The sequence below is a fragment of the Peromyscus eremicus genome, chromosome 8b (assembly GCF_949786415.1).
Source record: "Peromyscus eremicus chromosome 8b, PerEre_H2_v1, whole genome shotgun sequence".
In the NCBI taxonomy this organism is placed as follows: Eukaryota; Metazoa; Chordata; class Mammalia; order Rodentia; family Cricetidae; genus Peromyscus; species Peromyscus eremicus.
The window spans coordinates 1,445,577-1,465,644 of NC_081424.1; the positions used below are offsets into that span (position 1 = coordinate 1,445,577).

The window sequence follows — 20,068 nt, forward strand, 5'->3', positions numbered from 1 at the left end:
CTTTACCTACCAAACTGATAATAGATCCTATGTATCTCTTAAGCAAGAAGTGACTGTTCTTAAACAGTTTTTAAACTTAAAAATTAGGACACACATTTGACTCATGGAGAACTCAGGAAGCACAGGAACAGATCATTAAATCTATATACATCTCACACAATACAAAATGTATGTTTGTGTATTTTACAAACAAATCACTCATTTATATTAACTCCGGGTTACTAACTCAAAGACTAAGGGGGGGGGGGGTGGGGAGCCCACACAGGCTGACACCAGAAGCCAAAGGATTTCACATTCTAGAAAATCCCACATTTCAACATTTTTGACTCTTAACAAAACCTAAGGAAACCTTTTATTTTAAATGTCTTTGGGAAAACAAGATGTTAGAATACTATTTCAGCATCAAAGAATAGTTACAAAAACTAAAAAAAGAACAAACAAGCATATACATCACCTCTTAAAAATCCTGGAGCAGACCCACTACATACTATTTCATTTTTTTTTTTTTGTTTTGTTTTGTTTTGTTTTGTTTTTCGAGACAGGGTTTCTCTGTGTAGCTTTGCACCTTTCCTGGATCTCACTATGTAGACCAGGCTGGCCTCGAACTCACAGAGATCCGCCTGGCTCTGCCTCCCGAGTGCTGGGATTAAAGGCGTGCGCCACCACTGCCCCGCCATATATGTATTTTAACTCTCCCCATACTAGTCCATTAAACAGAGTCTGGGAAAAATTATGTTCAAAAGGCAAAATTTTCATTTAACTCTAACCATGAGTCTTAGAAAGAAAAAAATCAAGGAGTTTATGTCTGCCCCTTAGAAAAACCTAAAAAGATTAACCTGAAATGAAAATCTAAATATTTTCTCACAAAAGAAAAATATATATGTATATATTACATACACAAAACTCTAGGGATGTTCTAGGAACAGGTTTAGATGCTTGGAATTAAAGGAACTTTGAACCATCTCTCCATTCCCCTTAGGAGCTCTGCAGTTAGAAAGCATTTTCTCCAAATGCAAGAATTATTAATCAAAAATTGTGATATCCTTAATCACTTACTTTTGCTTGATGGATAATGGTGGATGTGGTGGTATTGTGTTCCCCAAAATATTGTGCACCCTAATAAACTTATCTGGGGTCAGAGACAGAACAGCCACTAGATAGACATAAAGGCCAGAAAATGGTGGCACTCACACCTTTAATCCTAGCATTCCAGAGACAGAAATCCCTCTGGATCTCTGTGAGTTCAAGGCCACATTGGAAATGGCCAGGCATGGTGACACACGCCTTTAATCCCAGAAAGCAAGCCTTTAATCCCAGGGAGTGGTGGTAGAAAGCAGAAAGGTATATAAGGTGTGAGAACCAGAAACTAGAAGCATTTGGCTGGTTAAGCATTTGGCTGGTTAAGCTTTCAGGCTTCTAGCAGCACAGTTCAGCTAAGAGCCATTCGGATATGAGGACACAGGCTTCCAGTCTGAGGAAACAAGACCAGCTGAGAAGTTGGCCAGGTGAGGTTAGCTGTGGCTTGTTCTGTCTCTCTGATCTTCCAGCTACACCCCAATACTTGGCCTCAGGTTTGATTTTATTAATAATTTTATTAATAAGACCATCTAAGATTCCTGCTACAGGTGGATATTTTTAAATCATCCTAATATTAACATGTAAATGAAGCTAGTATATACTTGGTGGCAATAGGTGAAATCTCTGTCTTTGTCTCTCAAATATAGATAAACGAAGGGCTGGAAAAATGGCTCAGTGTTTAAGAGCACTGTTTTTGCAGAAGACTCGGGTCCAGCTTCTAGCACTCAGAAGCAGCTCACAACTGCCTGTAACTCCAGTTCCTGGGAATTGAAAGCCCTCTTCTATCCTCCTCAGGCACCTGCATACACACAGTGCACATAAATTCACACATGCACAAACACATGTGCATAAATAAATAAATGCACATTAAGTACACGCTTTACTTAATATGCCTAAAATGATAAAATTCATGACTCCTAGTTAGCATTCTGGCCTAAGTTAATTGTCTCACTATTTATAATCCATAATAATATAATTACAACAAGTTGCTTTTATGTTAGATCAGTAAGAACCATGCCCTTACAAAAATATTTTTGTGCCTTGTTCTGAGCTGAAATGTCAGTTCCTACTTCACTCCATTCAACTAGTTTTCTAAACTAAAAGATGTTTGAAAAGGCCAAACCCTTACTTCTTATTCTTGCTTAACTTTTAAGTCCTAAGACATTTTTCTTGGCAACAAATTAAAATTAACCCAATTGGGAGCAAAACCAGATTTTGTCATTCATGCATGAATGACACTTCAAAAGTACTGAAGAAAAAAAAAAAAATTACCAGACTTCAAAAGGCATTGTGTGGGCTGGAGAGATGGCTCAAAGATTAAGACTGCTCTCCCAGAGGTCCTGAGTTCAATTCCCAGCAATCTCATGGTGGCTCACAGCCATCTGTAATAAGATCTGGTGCCCTCATCTGGCCTGTAGTCATACATGCTGTATACATAATAAATAAATCTTTTTAAAAAAAAGGCATTGTGTATTTTAAATGTACATCTTGCTGTTTAAAAAAATTATAAAATGGATCTTTAAAAACCTTTAAACAGTAATGTTATTTATTCCTCTGAAGATTATTGGTTAACAGTTTTTACAGTTAAAATATTAAGAATATGGTATTTGGTGATTTTTTTTTTAATAAAGATGATATCTATCCGTATATATCAGGCAATGATTTACATTTTTCCATTAAGCACAGATTACATAATAATTGACTTATAAAATAACAGATATTGCTTTCTGGTATTAAAAATACTTTGGCTGGATGTGATGGTGTATGGCTTTAATCCCAGCACTTTGATGCAGAGGTAGGTGTATTTCTTGTAAATTCCAGGATGACATACAGAAACCCTGTCTGAAAGAAAGAAAGAAAGAAAGAAAGAAAGAAAGAAAGAAAGAAAGAAAGAAAGAAAGAAAGAAAGAAAAAAAGAAAGGAAGAAGAAAACTTTGAAAATTGTTTGTCTAATTCCATAAGTACCTGAATCTACATAAACACGCTTTTCCATGAGTAGAGGTTATCTGTCATTCTAGTTCAAGCCTTCTCAAGTTCATTAGCTCCATTGCTTTCCATCAATTCCTTCTTATACTTTGGTCTACATGCTGTCACAGAAATACTAGCTTTAAGGCAGCAGGCTATGGGACAGAAAAAAGTGACAAGAAAAATTGTCTTATTTTAAAATAAGGAAAAAATATGATACAAGTATTTGTTAACTATGAATCAAGAGTATGTGTTACATTATTTCCGAAAAATTCCATTTCTTAAAATGCTCCAAAATTAAGTTTTAAATAAACAAAAGCTAATAACAGACAATGGTTATGGAAACATCAAACTCGATGTCTGGTAACTTGTATGTTCTAAACACATTATTTGAAAAGTCTCCGGTATACAAAAGATTATGTCTTCTTAATATGAAATAATAATCCATAAGAGATGTCCATTTTTGAAAGTACCAACCTATTAAAAATCTAAGTGGGAAAAGAAAAGCAAAGTAAAAACTGAACTCATGAGAGTAGTATAACAAAGGAGTATCCACAAGATACTCCAAGAAAAACAGCAACTAATTCTCATGGAAATCCAAAAGAGCATGTATTACCAAATACTTGCTATTCTAATTTTTAATTTAGCACTAATCTTTAAAATATTTTTTGTCTTACTAGTTTTCTTTTATTTTAGTTAGGGGGTTTTTTTGAGAGCTACAGAAAGAATATGAAGTTGAGGGGATAGAGAGCTGGAAAGGATCTGGGAGGAATTAAGGAGAGAGAAAATATAATCAAAATATTGAAATATGAAAATGTTTTAATTAAAAATGCATCTGCAGCTAAAAACATAGCTCACTGGTAGAGTGCTTGCCAACATGGACCAAGTTCTAGGTTCAATCTGAAGTAGCATGGTAAGAATGCACCTGGTAAACATTTTACCACTCTAATTCACCCAAGAAAAATGTATTCAAACCTGGAAATAAAAAGCTATGACAAAGGACTACTGTAAAGAAGCATTCCCTCTATCAGTGCTATGTTCTTCATTAGATCATTTATAAGAGTAATTCCCAGTTTAAGACACTCTTCAGTTGCTTTTCTGCTGTGTAGCTAACTACAGAAATATTTATTTCACGTCTACCATGCTGTTACCTTTACTACTCTACAAAAAGAGCTATCAAGGTAGCAAATAATCTCACCATTGCTATGGACAGTGTTACTTCTCAACCTGTCCACACCCCAACCCACACACCCCAAGTTTTGGACCAAGCTTCACTTGGCATCTTAGATACCAGTATCTTTTTGTTTTTCCCGTTGGTTCTCCTCACTCTCCTTTAAAAATACTCAATGCTCAGACTTCAATCTACACTCATTTCCCAGGTGATTCCACCCAGTCTTGAGGTGTTGAATATTTTTTAAATGTTAATTTGAAATTCCTATCTCCATCTTGTACTTCTTACCTTGTACTCCATTTTCATACTCACTGCCTTTTCCCCATCAAGCAGATCTCTTCATTAAAAAGTTACATTCTCACACTAATAATTACCTTTTGTAGTCTACCTCATTAATAAATCTCAAATCTATACTGCCTTTTTCTCATGCTAAAATTACTGGGCTTCATTCCATTCACCAGATTATTTTCCCAATTCTACCTTCAAACTATACCCTGACTCTAGCCACTTCTCACCATTATCACCTCTTCCCTGCAATGGCTTTGTGCTATAGCAAGAAATACTCTGTATCTGTCTCTGGTCCCTGGGTACAGAAAACCAACAATCCTGTAATTTCTTGAGTCACAGAAATGTTTCCTGAATTCATAACACATTTCTTTGATCATACTTGAGTTTATGTTAATGTGGTGACAGGGTAGCCAGTACCAAAATGAACAAGTGTTTAGAGGGGTGGATTTTTCACCAACCCATCCACAATTCCTTAGAAAGAGGAGGTTGAAAGGCTGCAGATGAGACCTTATTAAAACTGTTCAAAGTTTTGTGGCTAGAAAGACAGCTTAGCAGTTAAGAGCATTGTTGGTTCCCAATACCCTTGACAGGTAGCTCACAACCTTCTGTAACTCCAGCTCCAGAGAATTCAACACCTCTGGTCTCTGTGAGCATATACATTACTCTCATGTACATACCCACATGCAGATACATGCAGCTACACATAATTAAAAGTAAAGTTATAAAAAAATAAAAATATTAAAGTTTTGATGAGCTTCTGGATTGGTAAAAGTATCTATGATGGTAAAAGTTGACTACATAGTGACAATGTTCCTTTCTTATAAAGACTTTACAAATAAAAAAATGTTAAATAGCAATGAATCATACATAAGTCCTAGTATAAGACTAAGCATAGCCTTTCTCTTTTTACAACTGTAAACTTGAATTTTCTAATAATCTTGCAAACAAGACTATAAGGTCCATTTACAGTAAAAGATATGTCTTAACCCACTTGTGCCACCCTTGAATCCTATCCAATGCACCATTCAGTCCAATTTCAAGAGTTCCCACAACCTACACCCTTCCACCTTATGGTCACATTTTCACGTTCATAATGTGTTTTCTCTTACCCTCTTACAGTTCTCCCTTACATATCTTCCCCTATCATGGGCTCCTTTTCTAATTTTCTAGCACCTATATACACAAACGTCCACCTAAATAGACATATATAAAACTCAGATATGAACATGAGAGAGAACATGTAGTGTTTTGTATGAACCTGAGCTATCTCAATATATTTTCCAGTTTCATGTTTTTCTGCAAATTTCATTTTGTTTTTCTTTATGGCTGATTAACATTCCATTATGTATGTGTATCACATTTTCATTATCTATTAACCTGCTGATGAACATTTAAGCAGATTCCATTGTCTTGCTGTTGTGACTAGAACAGCAATAAACATGAATAAACACGACTATCTGTTAGCAGGATATAGTCTTCTGGATATCTGCTCAGGAGTGGTATACTACATCTCAGTCACATGGCAGTTATAGTTTTTATCATTTATTTAATTGGCATTTCTTCACTAGAACTTCCACTACATTTTGAATACCATAGTGTTTATGGACCATGGTGAGCAAAATCAATCTAGTGTCCACAATACTGAATCACAGCCAAAAGGGGGAAAGAAGCCAATTAAACAAGCTAACTCAAAGCAAAATAAATAAATAAACATAAAAGCTGATATAAAAAGTAGCAATAAAGAACATGAATAGAACACAGAGTGGGTGTGTTTAACATAACACAAAAGGAGGTCAAGATGGAGATGCTTTAAGACTTCAAATGTGAAGAGTGAATCAGGTAAAGAGGGAAACACATTAGCTGTGTGATGAGGAGGACATGCAACATTCAAGGAACGTAGCACATTCAAGGGCATAGCAGTAAGAAACTATACGACAAACAATGGCATCTGACTGAGTAAAACCTCTGGAAAAGACATATTAACCTGGTTAAATTTAGAAACTATCATAATAGCCACAAAAAAACAAGCAAACAAAAAACAAACAAACAAAAAACACCTCTAAATCCAAGTTTTACTTGAACTGTGTTTAATTAGGATCATTAAAACTACAGTGAAAGGAACAGACTGAACCAAGGTACTGGAAGAAGAAAGATTAGAGAGTCTGCAGAATTTCTAAATGGAAGATAAGCTGATCGTTCCTGAAAATGACAGTGATTTAGAGAAAGGTGAATAAATCCAAGCGATTGTGTAAGTCAAGTCTATTTGTTTTACTAATTAACTGTATTTGTAGTGGAGGGGATAAGCAAAGAGGTGCCCAACTTCCACACTTAACAAAACAGGAAGATAAAATAATTCATAGGGCTAAAACAGAGTGATTATTTTGTTTTTCTCTCTTTAAATGTCCTAGTTTGCTGTTTCTGTGATTTAAAAATATGATCAAAAACAAACTGGGGAGGAACAGGTTTTCTACAATAAAACCATGACCAAAAGCAACTTGGAAAGGAGCTGGTTTATTATGTCATCTTACAGCTTACTTTACCATGAGGAAAATCAGGGTAGGAACTCAAGGCAGGAGGAATTGAAACCATAGAGGAATACTGCTTACTGGCTTGCTCAGCCTGCTCTTTTAAACAACTCAGAACTGCCTGCAGGGGGTAGGGAGTGGGGTGGGGGTTGTTAAGGGGGTAATTACCCACAGTGGACTGGGCCCTCGCACATCAACCACTTATTAAGAAAATGTCCCCACACGCTTGCCTACAGGTCAATTTTCTCAAATGAGAGATGAATCTAATTTGACAGAAAACTAACCAGCACAGATATGACATTCAAGTAGAAATAGGAGTAAGATTATTCAGGTGTAGAACTCAGGAGAGAAGCCTAGTTTTAAGAAAGACATGAGAATCACCAGCAAACCCAAAGGAATAAATTTAAAAATCATTTACAAATTAATGTGAGTGAAGTAAGAAAAGGCAACAGAAAGTGAAGAACAAACTTGCAAGAATTAAATAGAAGGAAAAGATCTATAAAGATTTCTTTTAATAGCAAGAAGCCACAGAGTCCAGAAGCAAAGGAGTGTGGTACGTCACCAAAACAAAGGAAAGAGAGAGGTCTAAGATAGAGGTTATAGTCAATTATATAAAATACTATGAAAATATGTGGTCAAATGCTCACCGAACTATTTCATCAATGTTCTTCCCAAGTTCAGCTTTTAATACTGCATGTGCACAATATCTTTTAAAAGGCATTAAAATGAAACCACCGCCGGGCGATGGTGGCACACGCCTTTAATCCCAGCACTCGGGAGGCAGAGCCAGGTGGATCTCTGTGAGTTCGAGGCCAGCCTGGGCTACCAAGTGAGTTCCAGGAAAGGCACAAAGCTACACAGAGAAACCCTGTCTCAAAAAAAAAAAAAACAAAAACAAAAAACAAAAAAAAAAAACAATAAAATGAAACCACCTTCAAGTGTCCTAACATACTCACTCATCTTTTTGTAATATGGAGGCCAAACTAAACCAGTAAGAGGTCCTGTCACAAATCAATATACTACCATTCCCAAAACACCCATTTAATCCCATAGTGTAGAAGTAGTGTGTTTCTTGCTGTTACACACTACCTTATGTGGTTTGTTGGCCTGTGCAGAGAAACTCAAAACATACTTATTGAATGATATATATTTAGAACATTAATCTGTCTGAAAAGTACTATTATTACTACCAGCCAGTCCCCAAAATATAGAGCAGTGGTTCTCAATCTTACTAATGCTATGATCCTTTAATATAGTTCCTAGTGTTATGGTGACCCCAACCATGAAATTATTTTCACTGCTACTTCATAACTGTGATTTTGCTACTCTTATGAATCGTAATGTAATCTGTGGTTTCCGATGGTCTTAAATCCCTGTGAAAGGGTCATTTGACCCTCAAAGGGGTCAAAACCCACAGGTTGAGAGCTGCTGGTGTAGAGAGTACTAATAATTTTGAAAAACTTTCAGTCCTTTAAGAATGATCACAGACTAGAGGGATGGCTCAATGTTAAAAGTCACCCAAGTTCCATTCCCAGTCCCCACTTCAGGCAGCTCACAGCTACTGGTAACCCCAGTGAGTTAGTGTTTTATTGCTATAAAGAGACACCATGACCATGGCATCTCTTATAAAAGAATGCATTTAACTGGACTTGCTTACAATTTCAGAGCTTTAGTCTATTACCATGGTGGAGAGCATTGCAGCACACAGGCACTGTTGCTGGAGAAGTAGCGGAGAGTTCTACATCCAGATCTGCAGGCAGCAGGAAGAGAGCTAAACACTGGATCTGGCTTGAGCATTTGAAATACCTAAGTCAACTCACAATTACACACTTCCCCCAACAAGGCCACATCTCCCAATCCTTCTCAAGTGGTGCCACTCCTTGATGACTAAGCATTCAAATATATGAGACTATAGGGCCTATTCTGATTCAAACACCACATCCTGCTCTAGGGGATATAAACACTGTCTTCTGGCCTCTGCAGGCACCCACACTCATGTGAATATACATATATACATGATTAAAAATCTTCACAAAGAATGTTTAGTGAGCCTAAACATTTGGTGATGAAGGTACTACTCTACAGCAGGTCATAAGAAAGAGGACGGGAGGGAAGGTAAGTCAGTCAAACTGGGAAAGATACACTGGAATTATTTTTGTATGATATCTGCAAGGGAAAAATCAGCAGCCATCTTGAGAGACACTCCCCCACCCCCCTCCTCTAAAGGTATTTGCAGACCAGCAGTTTTAGAACTGACCAGAAGTTGAACTCATGGGAAGATAAGCTGAAACAATAAATCTATATATCCTGGGTTCAGCAAAAGCAGGACATAGGGAGTAAAAAATTTATGTCTCTGTAGATACCCTGAATCCTGTTAGCCATCAGTAACCTCATGCTTATAGTTCAGCTAGTAACTTCAAAGAACTACCTCACCCCAGCCCCCTCGTCCAATCCCAAGATAACTCTCTAGATGAAAACCTTTCCTATATAAACCCCTTCAAGTGAGTGCTGGGGTGTCCTCCTCCACCCACTATGTTGCTATGTCAAGTGTTTGGAATAGGGACCAAACCCTGGGGCTTGCTTTGTTATTTAAAAAACCTCTGTATGCTTGCATCAGATATTGGCTCTGTGGTGGTCTTGCTTGGGAGTCTTATGATGCAGGCACAAGACTCCCAAGTTAATTTCTTCTTGAAAAACATGTAGAAATTTATAATTATATAATATAGAAGATATAATTTCTTAATCAACACAAAAGGTACATTCTCCTATTTATACACAGGAGAATTTAACACTTTTATAATTCCATCTGACAAGCCCAAAACATAAGCAGTCTTAACAGTAAGCAAAAGATTCTTCTTTTGTGATAGAAATTGAGTTTTCCACATCAATTTCATAAGTCATATTTACTAACTACTGAAAAGTGAATGTCTTCCTATCCATTCACTTAACTTAAAAGGACACAGCAACCTCTGAAAATGTCAAGTTTTAGTAGCAGCTTCCCTAATTATCCAATAATCCCAAAATAGATTACTTTCCTTCTTTTAAAGTTCAAGTTTGGTAGAATAGGTATTATGCAAATTCAGAGGTTTGAATTATAGGTTTAAAATACAAGTTGCCAACAATATGAACTAGGTGCATTAAGCATATTTCTGTAATCATCCCAGGAAACTGTGCCAGAAGTTTGGCAATTTAGTATTTAGTCAGTACTGAAGTATATGCTTCCTGTTCTTTAAATATCAATTGTCACTGACCAGCAATTATTAAATTAAAACATATCATGAAAATGTTTACTGTTAACCATTAATTTTTCTTATTACTAGGAGTAATAAGTGCCCTACCATACATATTTCAGCCTAATGTTCCATGCCAGTACAAACTTTGATAATAAACACAATTCCTAATAATTATCTTCAGACAGTAAAAATGAAGAAAGATTGGCTGAAACTCAACAAAAGAAAGAAGAATATTTATACTAGAGAGGGCAGTCCTATGACACAAACATTCATTACATTCAAATTCAGATCTATGTATCGTATTCTCATTCTCTCTCTCTCTCTCTCTCTCTCTCTCTCTCTCTCTTTCTCTCTGCGTGTGTGTGTGTGTGTGTGTGTGTGTGTGTGTGTGTGTGTCTGTCTGTCTGTCTGTCTGTCTGTCTGAATTCTAGGAACCTTTACAAATTAAGTTAGATTCCCATTTATCTTCCTAGTTTCATTAGGTTTGGCTAGTATTCCTTCACTTCTGTGATTCACTCTCCAAAGAGAATTCTTAGTAACTTCATTTTCTAATCAGTAAAATGAAAAAGAACCACAAACTATTTCAAGATAATTAAAACTTGATTAAGCAGAATAACAATGAAATAATGAACTAAAGTCTCCTAATCAGTTATTGATGTCAGAAATAAAACTTATAAAACATTACAACAAAGCAGAAAAAGATGAAATTAAGTGCCTTCCCAACCTCCCTTGCTCAACTATATTTATAAAGAATGTTTAAAACGGTAGTATTTATATAGGAACTACTTCCTAGGTGTTGAGCTAGGCAAAACACACAAGAAATAAGTTACTACAATGCTTATTTGGAGTAAAAGGCATGCTTTCTGGATGGTTGCTAAATAAGTATTAAGTACAGACAGACTGAGAAGTCTTTATCTGAAATGTTTGAAATTGAAGTGTTCCCAGGTTAAGGCTGTTGTTAGATTTTAGAATATCTGCATGTAAGAATGAGATATGTTGGTGATGGGAATCCACAATTAAAATAACATTCATTTATCTTTTATACTTTACACTCAAGTCTGAAGCTGATTTTATTCAATATTTTTAATAACTTAGCCCATGATGTGTAATTTTCCACTTCTAATGTCATGTCAGTTTTTAAAGCCCCAAATACCAAAAAGTTTCTACGTGACAAAGGAAACTATCAGCAGAGCACAGACAACCCCACAGAACAGGAGAAGTCTTTACCAGCTATACTTCAGAAAAGAAGTTAGTATCTAGAACTTTCAAAGAATTGCAAAAATTAAATAACAAGGAAATAAAACTGCCAAAATCAACAAACGGGCTAATGAACTGAACAGATAGTTTTCAAATAGAGAAACACAAATGGCCAATAGCTATTTTAGAAGTCTTTAATATCCTTAGCCAATGAGGAAATGTGAATTAAAACTTGGAGATAATACTTGACCCTAATCAGAATGACTGTCATCAAGAAATTTGATAACAAATGTTGGAGAGACTGTACAGACAAGGAACCCTTATTCACTGCTGGTAGGGATGCAAATTAATACAGGCATTATGGAAATCAGTTGGAAGAATTCTCAAAAATAGAACTATCATATGACCTAGTTACTACTCCTGGGCATACACCCAGAGGATTCCACACACCATCACAGAGATATCTGCACCCCATGTCTAACGCTTCTTTATTCACCGTAAACAGAAAACAGAACCGACCTAGCTGTCCATCCACAAACAAACAGACATATATAAAGTGGAATACTCAGCTCTTGAAGAAGACACAAATTAACAAAATTTGTAGGAAAATGGATGGCTTTAAACATAGGTTCAGTGAATATGTAAAAAGGAGAAGAAAGGGTTAATATTAGGTAATGAGGAAGAAATGAATGTAGGTAACTGATACTTGAATCCTGAAAGAGATTATGTAGTTTTTTTTTTTTTCATTTTAATTCTGTCATGGATTTTTTTTCATTTTTTTGTGGCGGATAAGTGAGTAAAAAATATATGACATTGAAAATGTAAAATCCAATGTGAAGCCTATAGCGTCAGAATACTCTAATGTTCACTGAGATGTATAGACTTTGGATCTTGCTATTTTCTCTGCACAGTTTTTTTTTAATTTACAAGTTTTTTATAATAAAGTCTTAATTATAAAAATTTAACAAGTTTTGGAAGCACTTCATATTTTGGGTTTTCAGATTAAGGATGTTCAATCAATTCCTTATTCTCTCCTCAGTACTTCACATTTCTTTCTACATGTTCACAAGCTAAAATTTTAATTGCACACAGCTAACTTCTCAAAGTTGAAAACTGTATTTTCCAGAAAGGCTTATACAAACTCTCTTCTCAAGAAAGATGTTATAAAGTAATAAATCTACTTTGTGTTTCTCATACAAGCTCCTGATGAAATGTTTCAGACAGAAATTCATTTCCAATTGTTGAATTAAGATTCCTCCTAAAAAGGTGCTTGCTACTGAACTGCACAAAGTTCTGTGAGAACACCCCAGCTGGGATGAAGAGTGGACAAGTGAATGAATAAATGAACCAACTATAAAAAGAAAACTATTCAACAAGGATCAAGAAAATCAAGTCTTGAAAAATTAATTCACTCATAAAAATAACACCAACCTACATTAACTGACATCTCTATGAACATTGTAATACAACACTTGTGAAAAAATAAATACACAGCATAATAGAGCATGTGGGACTAGACTCAGGAGCCGAATTATGAACTTGAGAAAACTAAAATTCAGAAAACAAATGTTTCGCTTATGAATCTGCAAAAGATGAAGAGGATATAGGGACTATTCGATCCAATATTAACCCACGGGCAAAAAAATAAGGTTACTAATTAAACTGCACTTATGATAGCACACATATCAAACTCAGGTTTGAGGCTAAACTTAGGTTTCTTTTAAAGCAAAGGAAAACAAACGCATGCGTTCACTGAATCCCACAAAGAACTACCTAGCGTACTCATTTATTTTAAAAAAAAAAAATCACATTCTAGATTCCTCGATTGTTAAAATTCACCCACAACCCTCAACTCTGTAACCCAATCTAGTCACTTTTCTGTGTACTGGGGAAAACCTAAGCCAACAGATTTCCCTTCCAAAAATCTACGCGAAAGAAATGTTGCCATGGCTTTGTAACATACAAAAAAAGAAAGAAAGAAAAACAGGTTGCGCGCTGAACAGAAAAATCTAGTCTAGTGGCCACGCTGTGTCCGCACACGTGAGCAATCGCTCTGGAGTTTTCAATCCCAGCGCCACCTACAAACTTAGGGGAGCCGGATGCGCGGCCGAGGGATGACAGCTCGGCCCGCGGCTCTTCCGGGCTCTGCGACCCGCCCGGCCGCACACTGCAGCTCGGCCGCCAGCGCCCTCCCTCTCCCCAGCTCACCTCAGCCCCGCCGCCGCACGCGCCTCCGGCCTCCTGAAGGTCTGCTTCCTCTTCCCGCTGGAGCGGGGCGGAGGGCTGCGCCCTGCCCTCCTCCGCAGCCCACGCGGACGGGCGCGGGTCGCTCGATACCACGGCGTAGCGCGCTGGGGTGCCCGGCTGGGACAGACCCACAGATCCACCGACCGGCGCGGAGGGACGAGGAGGGGCGGGGCGGGCGCCGGCCACACGTCACCGGCCGCGACGCCAGCGTCGACGCGTCAGCGCCTCGCCGCCCTGGGCCCCGCCCACCCTGGGCCCCGCCCACCCCGGCGCCGTCTGCTGGCCCGCGGGCGTGGGAGGGACGTGAGCCTCCGGGTCAGCGCGTGGCCAGCTCTAGTTGGCGAGCCTCCAACTAGACCCCCTCGTCTTCCCCACCCCAAATGATAACTCCTGATAACTGCATGGGGGGACACAACCGTGAGTCAGAGTTCTCGTGGTCCTTAGAAGGTTCCGCCCGCCTGCTCTAGGTGCAAGTTTCGTTTTCCCTAAGTTTCATGTGTTCTCGACTTAGTACTTCTGAAGTTATTTCTGACCGTCAAAACAAAACACCTGGCGCTACCCTAGTGCAACTGGCAAATTTAGGAAAGCTAACCTAAAGTACGCTGCACTGTTGTAAGTTTGATGAGCCAGGATGTCATACGTTGTCTCCCTACCCTTCTAGTACCCTTCTTCCCTAGACTTACCTGTTTTATAGAAGCCGCCAGAATTGGTCGAATAAGCTTCCCTTGCCAGACTCATTGGAAAGTCTGTACTGAGTATTGTAAGAAGACCTCAATCACGGTAGAATTATTGGGATTAGAATAATGAAGATAAACCAGGCGAAGAAGTGAAGTGTAAATGAAACTGGATAGGATTCAATGAAAGGAAAAGTTACTGGGCTGTCTACAATATGAAAGACCCATCGTATGATACGGGTTTGTTTTATGTGACCTGAACTTTATGAAAAAAGATTTCAGATTCAGAGAGTAGACTCTTCTAACACAATCCGAAGAGCTATATGCACCACAGAAGAAATGGATGACCATCCCAGCCGCTACATTTCTAAGTAGATGCTAAATGCTTACATAATAGAAATTTGGGACAAGGGAGAAGCATACCAAGAGAGTTGGTGACTGGATTTGTTAAAAGTTATCCCACTTTTAAGATTCGAGGAGTCTGGTTCTATGCAGCCTTTCAGAAGCCTACAGTCTAACTCATTTTACCACCAGACTAGAATTAGGGATCCTAAAGATTCTTGGTCTCACTAGAGAAAGAATTCTAGGAGAGACACTTAAGAGACTTACGCAAAAGAAGATTCACTATAGTAAAAAGGCATAAGCAGATTCCCGACTGAGGTGGCGAATCTGAGAATCCAAGTACAGCTGCTGTGAGTTGGATAGTAATATTTTGCTAATCTTAGGCACATAAATATGGAATTTTCAGAAATTTAGAGAGCATTTCTAGGAAGCAGGGAAGGAAGAGTGATTTGATCAAACATGGAATTATGGAACCAACATGATTTATGGTGATGTATACATTAAAACTGCAACTATAAATGAGATGCTAATGAATTTCTGGCCGTACTTTTGGATTTCAGAGTTCCTGCAGCCTTCAGGTAACACTCGTATAGAGTACACTTGAAAGTAATAGGCTGGCACACAGCACCCTTAGGTAAGGCTTAACTGTTAGATTAGATATGTTTCATTTTTCTCTATCTCCCCAACCTTCCCAGTAAATGAGACAAGATAAATGAGTTTGAGAGAGAGAGAAAGGAAGAAGGAAGAGGAGAAGAAAGGAGGCCACGTAATACAGAGGAGATATTTTAGCTTATACCTGAAACTGTCTCTGTCCTATGGTTGAGCTACCAGCCAGATTTGGCAGTTCAAAATAGAAATGTGACTTGTCCAGGTAATAAATACAAAATATATGCCATATTTTTAAAGACTTAAGAAGAAGGTAAATATAAACTATCAACTTTTTATTTTGTTTTGAAATAATTTTTTGTATATTAAGCCAAATGAAATATAATTATTCCAGCTGTTTTCACCTTTTTAAATGTAAAACTAGAAATATTTTTTACCCCTTTGTATTCTTAAGAAGGTTTTCCAAATGTTTACTGAGAAACAGTCTACTGAATATGACTCCTAATTTGGTGAAGGAAGAATGTCTAGAAAGTTTTTCCTAATCAAAGCAAAAAGTAAATGCACTCTGATAACTAGCAATTTATCTGTCTATATTGAGAGGTTATTTCATTGTTTTTGTTATTTTTAATTTTATTTATCCCTGTGTGTGATGTATGTGTGTGGGCACATGTGCTTGTGTGTGTATGTGTGTGTGAGACTTTTTTTTTTCCGAGACAGGTTTTTTTCTGTGTTGTTTTGGTGCCTGTCCTGGATTTTGCTCTGTAGACCAGGCTGGCCTTGGTCTCTACAGAGATCCGTCTGGCTCTGCCTCCCAAGTGCTGGGATCAAAGGCGTGCACCACCACCGCCCGGCTGTGTGTGACTTTTTAATACATTTTTTCTTCAGGTCTTTTAAGTCTTTTCTTATGAAAGAAGCAAAAAAAAAAAACTATGAAAAATGTTTTATTATAGTAATATACATCAGCCATGTTACTGATCTTCAAACTTTAAAGTTTGTGCTTACATCAAGGATCAGCAAAATCTATCCAACTTACATACTTCATCATTATACAGCTTGTTACTTCCGCAATGACAGCCAATAGTTGCTGTGAATCAATCAAACGTGGATACACCTCAGGTGAAATAGGAGAGCTAAAGGCCAACTACAATGTTGGAAGCACAGTCTCCACCCTCATTTCTAAGACCAATTACAAGTTTGAGAAGGGAATAAAATCTCTAGAGTAAAAATTTGCCAGAAAGACTCAAAACTCCTGAAAGTGGCTGTGAATTACTAAAGGGAAGACTTGAAAACTCAGGCTCAAAGGAAAGTACAGGTGAGCAGAGCATTTCAAACGTGGAGTTTAGTTGTCTTCAAGTTGTGAAGTCAGGACGGTACTGTTCCGACACCTATGTAGATAATATGCACAGCACACTGTGTCGGAGAAATGTACCAGAACTAGGTGCCCAGGGGGACTTTCTGGAGGGACTTCAGCATACATACATGATTTATTGAGTGATTAATCTCAGATTCCAGGACCACAAATCTGAAGCTCCTTACATTGGATTTTTTTTTTTGGGGGGGGGGATGTGAGCCTCTAACCTAAGGTCACATGGCTATGGGTAGAACTAAATCCAGGTCACATCAGACCATCCCCTTTGACCTGAGCTCACTAAGCAAACATACAGACCTGTGAGGTTGAGGGAAAACCAGGTCTTATCTTTGGGCAGGACCCAATCCTTTATTGCATATCCTCCAAATCCCAAATCTCCTGCTTCTAGAAAAGAAGTCCCTTCCAAACTGCAATTAGTTTCACCAAAAGTTATTTTCTGAATTATTAAGTTCAAGAGTTTGTACTGTTAAAAATTCTGAATGGTTATAAAGAAGTTGGTTTATTTAATGAGGTTGAGATTGCAAAGGAGTTTTGATGATCCCTTGTGTTAGTCAGTTTTTCAACACTGTGAAAAATGCCTGAGAAAAATAATTTAAAAGGAAGAGATGATTGTTTTGGTTCACAGATTCAGATGATTTAAAGTTCAGCTGCCTCTCTTAGTTTGAGCCTGAGCCAAGGCAGAATACCATGGTAACAAGAATACCGTGGTGTGTGATGAAGACAGCTGCTCACCTCATGGCCACCAGAAAATCAAAAGAGACAGAGGGAGTAAAGGAACCAAGACAAAATATGCCCTTCAAGAAAATATACCCAGTGACCTACTTCTACCTAGAATCCACCTCCTAATGGTCCATGCAGCTTTGAATTCATTAATGTACAATTCAGTAAAAATTAGCATCTTTATAATCAGAAGTTTGATCACCTTTAGAAGCTATGCAATCTGAGTACTGTTGTATTGAGGATCAAGATATGAGTCTTCAGGGATAATTCTATTTCCAAAACACAACACTCTTAATTTGCTAACATATATAAATATGAGAAGTCTACTAACGTTACTACTTACAGCATTTTTCAAACAAATAGTTATAGCTGTTTGTAATCAGGAGGCAGAAGCAGGAAGATTATGAGTTCTAGGCCACTCTGGAGCCACCAAATATCCAAAGGCAGACTAAGCTTTGTAACAAGAAAGACCCTATCTTAAACTCAAGGAGTGGGAAAGTAACTCAGTGGTAGAATACTTCCCCAGCATGTGTGAGAGCATTTGTTCAATCTCTAGTACCGCAGAAATTATAGTTATAATAGTTAGAAAATAAAGTTTAGAGTTTCAAGGCAAAGTTAGACTAAATAGAAACACCTTGTCTCAAAACAACAACAATGGAAGGAGTTTCCACAGGAGACTCTAAAGCCACAACTGAAAATGAATGAAAATATGTCAAGGTAAATAATGACAATTCAGTGGTTTTGTGTGTTAGGCTAAACATGTACCAAATTTCCCTGGAAATAGTGAAGCTTTCTAGGAGTTCTACAATAAATAGTGAATTTCTCAAAGGTTGTCAGTAAATTTGAAATTTCTTTGTTTATATGAGCATGTTGAAGAGACTTCCTTGTAGTACTATTATCTTTACAGCAAATAAAAATCTGAAAGATTTAATGACTGACTAACTAGGCACAGTGTCACTGATAGTCCAGCAACAGGATTAAGGTGAAAAGAATGCTTAAGGCTAGAGAAGTTCAAGACCAGCTTGGGCAACATAGAAGACTGTCTCAAAACAGAAACATGTAAAGGTTATTGTGAAACTGTTACTATTCATACCATGTTTCCGTTAAAATAATTTTCAATTTCATTTTCAGTAGGTTTAGTGTTGCTTCAAACTGATAAGTGAGTGGCAGTTCTTTTGTTGTTCTTCAAATACAGCAGAGATACAGAAATAGACTGGAGACTGAAATGCCACTTCAGAAACTCAAGCAGGACCGTGGCAGTGCATGACAGTTACAGCATGAGTCAGACAGGCAGCTGTCAGAGAGTAATGGGCACAAAGGGCAAGACTGACATCAGGTGTAAGGTTCATGGCCCAAGAGACTTAACCTAAGCTACATTTAGCACTCTGTCTTTAGCACTGCTGGTTAATTTGAAGATTAAAGTATCTCTTTAGCCAATTACAAAGTTGAGTAGATATTCTAAGTCAGAAAAGTTTCAGACAGCACGTTGTTTGGACTTTTGCAGATGATAATCATCTTAAGTACACATATCTGCTGCTTGTCAGACACTGTTCTGAGTACTGTTTCCTGACAAACTATGAGAGTACATCCATTGCTATGTAACTGCTCTATTCACAATACTTTAATCAGATGATTAAAGGAAAGTGAAGATGTGAAACATACACACAATAGAACAATATTCAATTGTAAAGAAAAATGAAATTTGCAGGTAAGTGGATGGAGCTGCAACTAATCATTCTGAATGAGGTAACCTGGACCCAGGAACACAAATGCTGAGTATTGTCTCTCATATGTTGATACTACCTATGAATCCTTAGAGATGTGGAGTACCTTAGATGTCAGGAAACTAGTCATGGGTCATTGGGGTGGGATTTGAAGGGAAGAGTGATAGAACATAAATGATATGAAGGGAGAATGGGGAATAATGAAATAGGAAGGGTTAAATGGAGTGGGGAATGGAAGGAACAGGGCAGAGGAGTGAGTATGGGGAGAGAGAACACTAAAGACATTTGAAAATGTCCCGTAGAAATCTAATAGTGTAGAAGCTTCCTAAAATATATTCTCATAGAGAGAGAAAGAGAGCCACCCTATAATGGGAGAATAATGCCTACCCCAGACACCATGGGCTATAAGAACTTTAAATTTAAAAAAAAAAAAGCCAGGTATGGGTTTGTTGTTGGTCAGTGTACTGACTGGTTTTGTGTGTCAGCTTGACACATGCTAGAGTCATCAGAGAGGAAGGAGGCCCAGTTGAGGAAATGCCTCCATGAGATCCAGTTGTGAGGCATTTTCTCAAGTAGTGATCAATGGGGGATGGCCCAGCTCATTGTGGGTGGTGCCATCCCTGGTTTGATGGTCCTGGGTTCCATAAAAAAGCAGGCTGAGCATGCCATGTGAAGCAAGCCAGTAAGCAGCATTCCTTCATGGCCTCTGCATCAGCTCCTGCTTTGAGGTTTCTGTCTTGTTTGAGTTCCTGTCCTGACTTCCTTCAGTGTTGACCAGCAATGTGGAAGTGTAAGCTGAATAAATCCTTTCCTCCCTATCTTGCGTTATGGTCATGGTGTTTTGTCACAGCAATAGAAACCTTAAGTCAGTGTAATCCTACAGATACTCTAAACATTAAAGCCCATTGCCATTTCTCTGTGTTAGCCTCT

General features: G+C 37.8%; 1 protein-coding gene across 3 annotated transcripts in view; it reads right to left on the bottom strand.

Moving 5' to 3' along the window:
* Ascc3 (activating signal cointegrator 1 complex subunit 3) overlaps positions 1-13,857 on the bottom strand; it is a 342,822-nt gene extending 328,965 nt beyond the window's left edge. The window contains exon 1 of one of the 3 annotated variants that reach the window (XM_059272425.1): positions 13,665-13,848. The gene's annotated coding sequence lies outside the window, so the exon portion shown is untranslated. Of the gene's footprint in view, positions 1-3,042; positions 3,173-13,664 lie in introns of those variants that run through there. The other 2 variants (XM_059272426.1, XM_059272427.1) reach the window with 2 other exon arrangements.
* Positions 13,858-20,068: the final 6,211 nt, after the last annotated feature.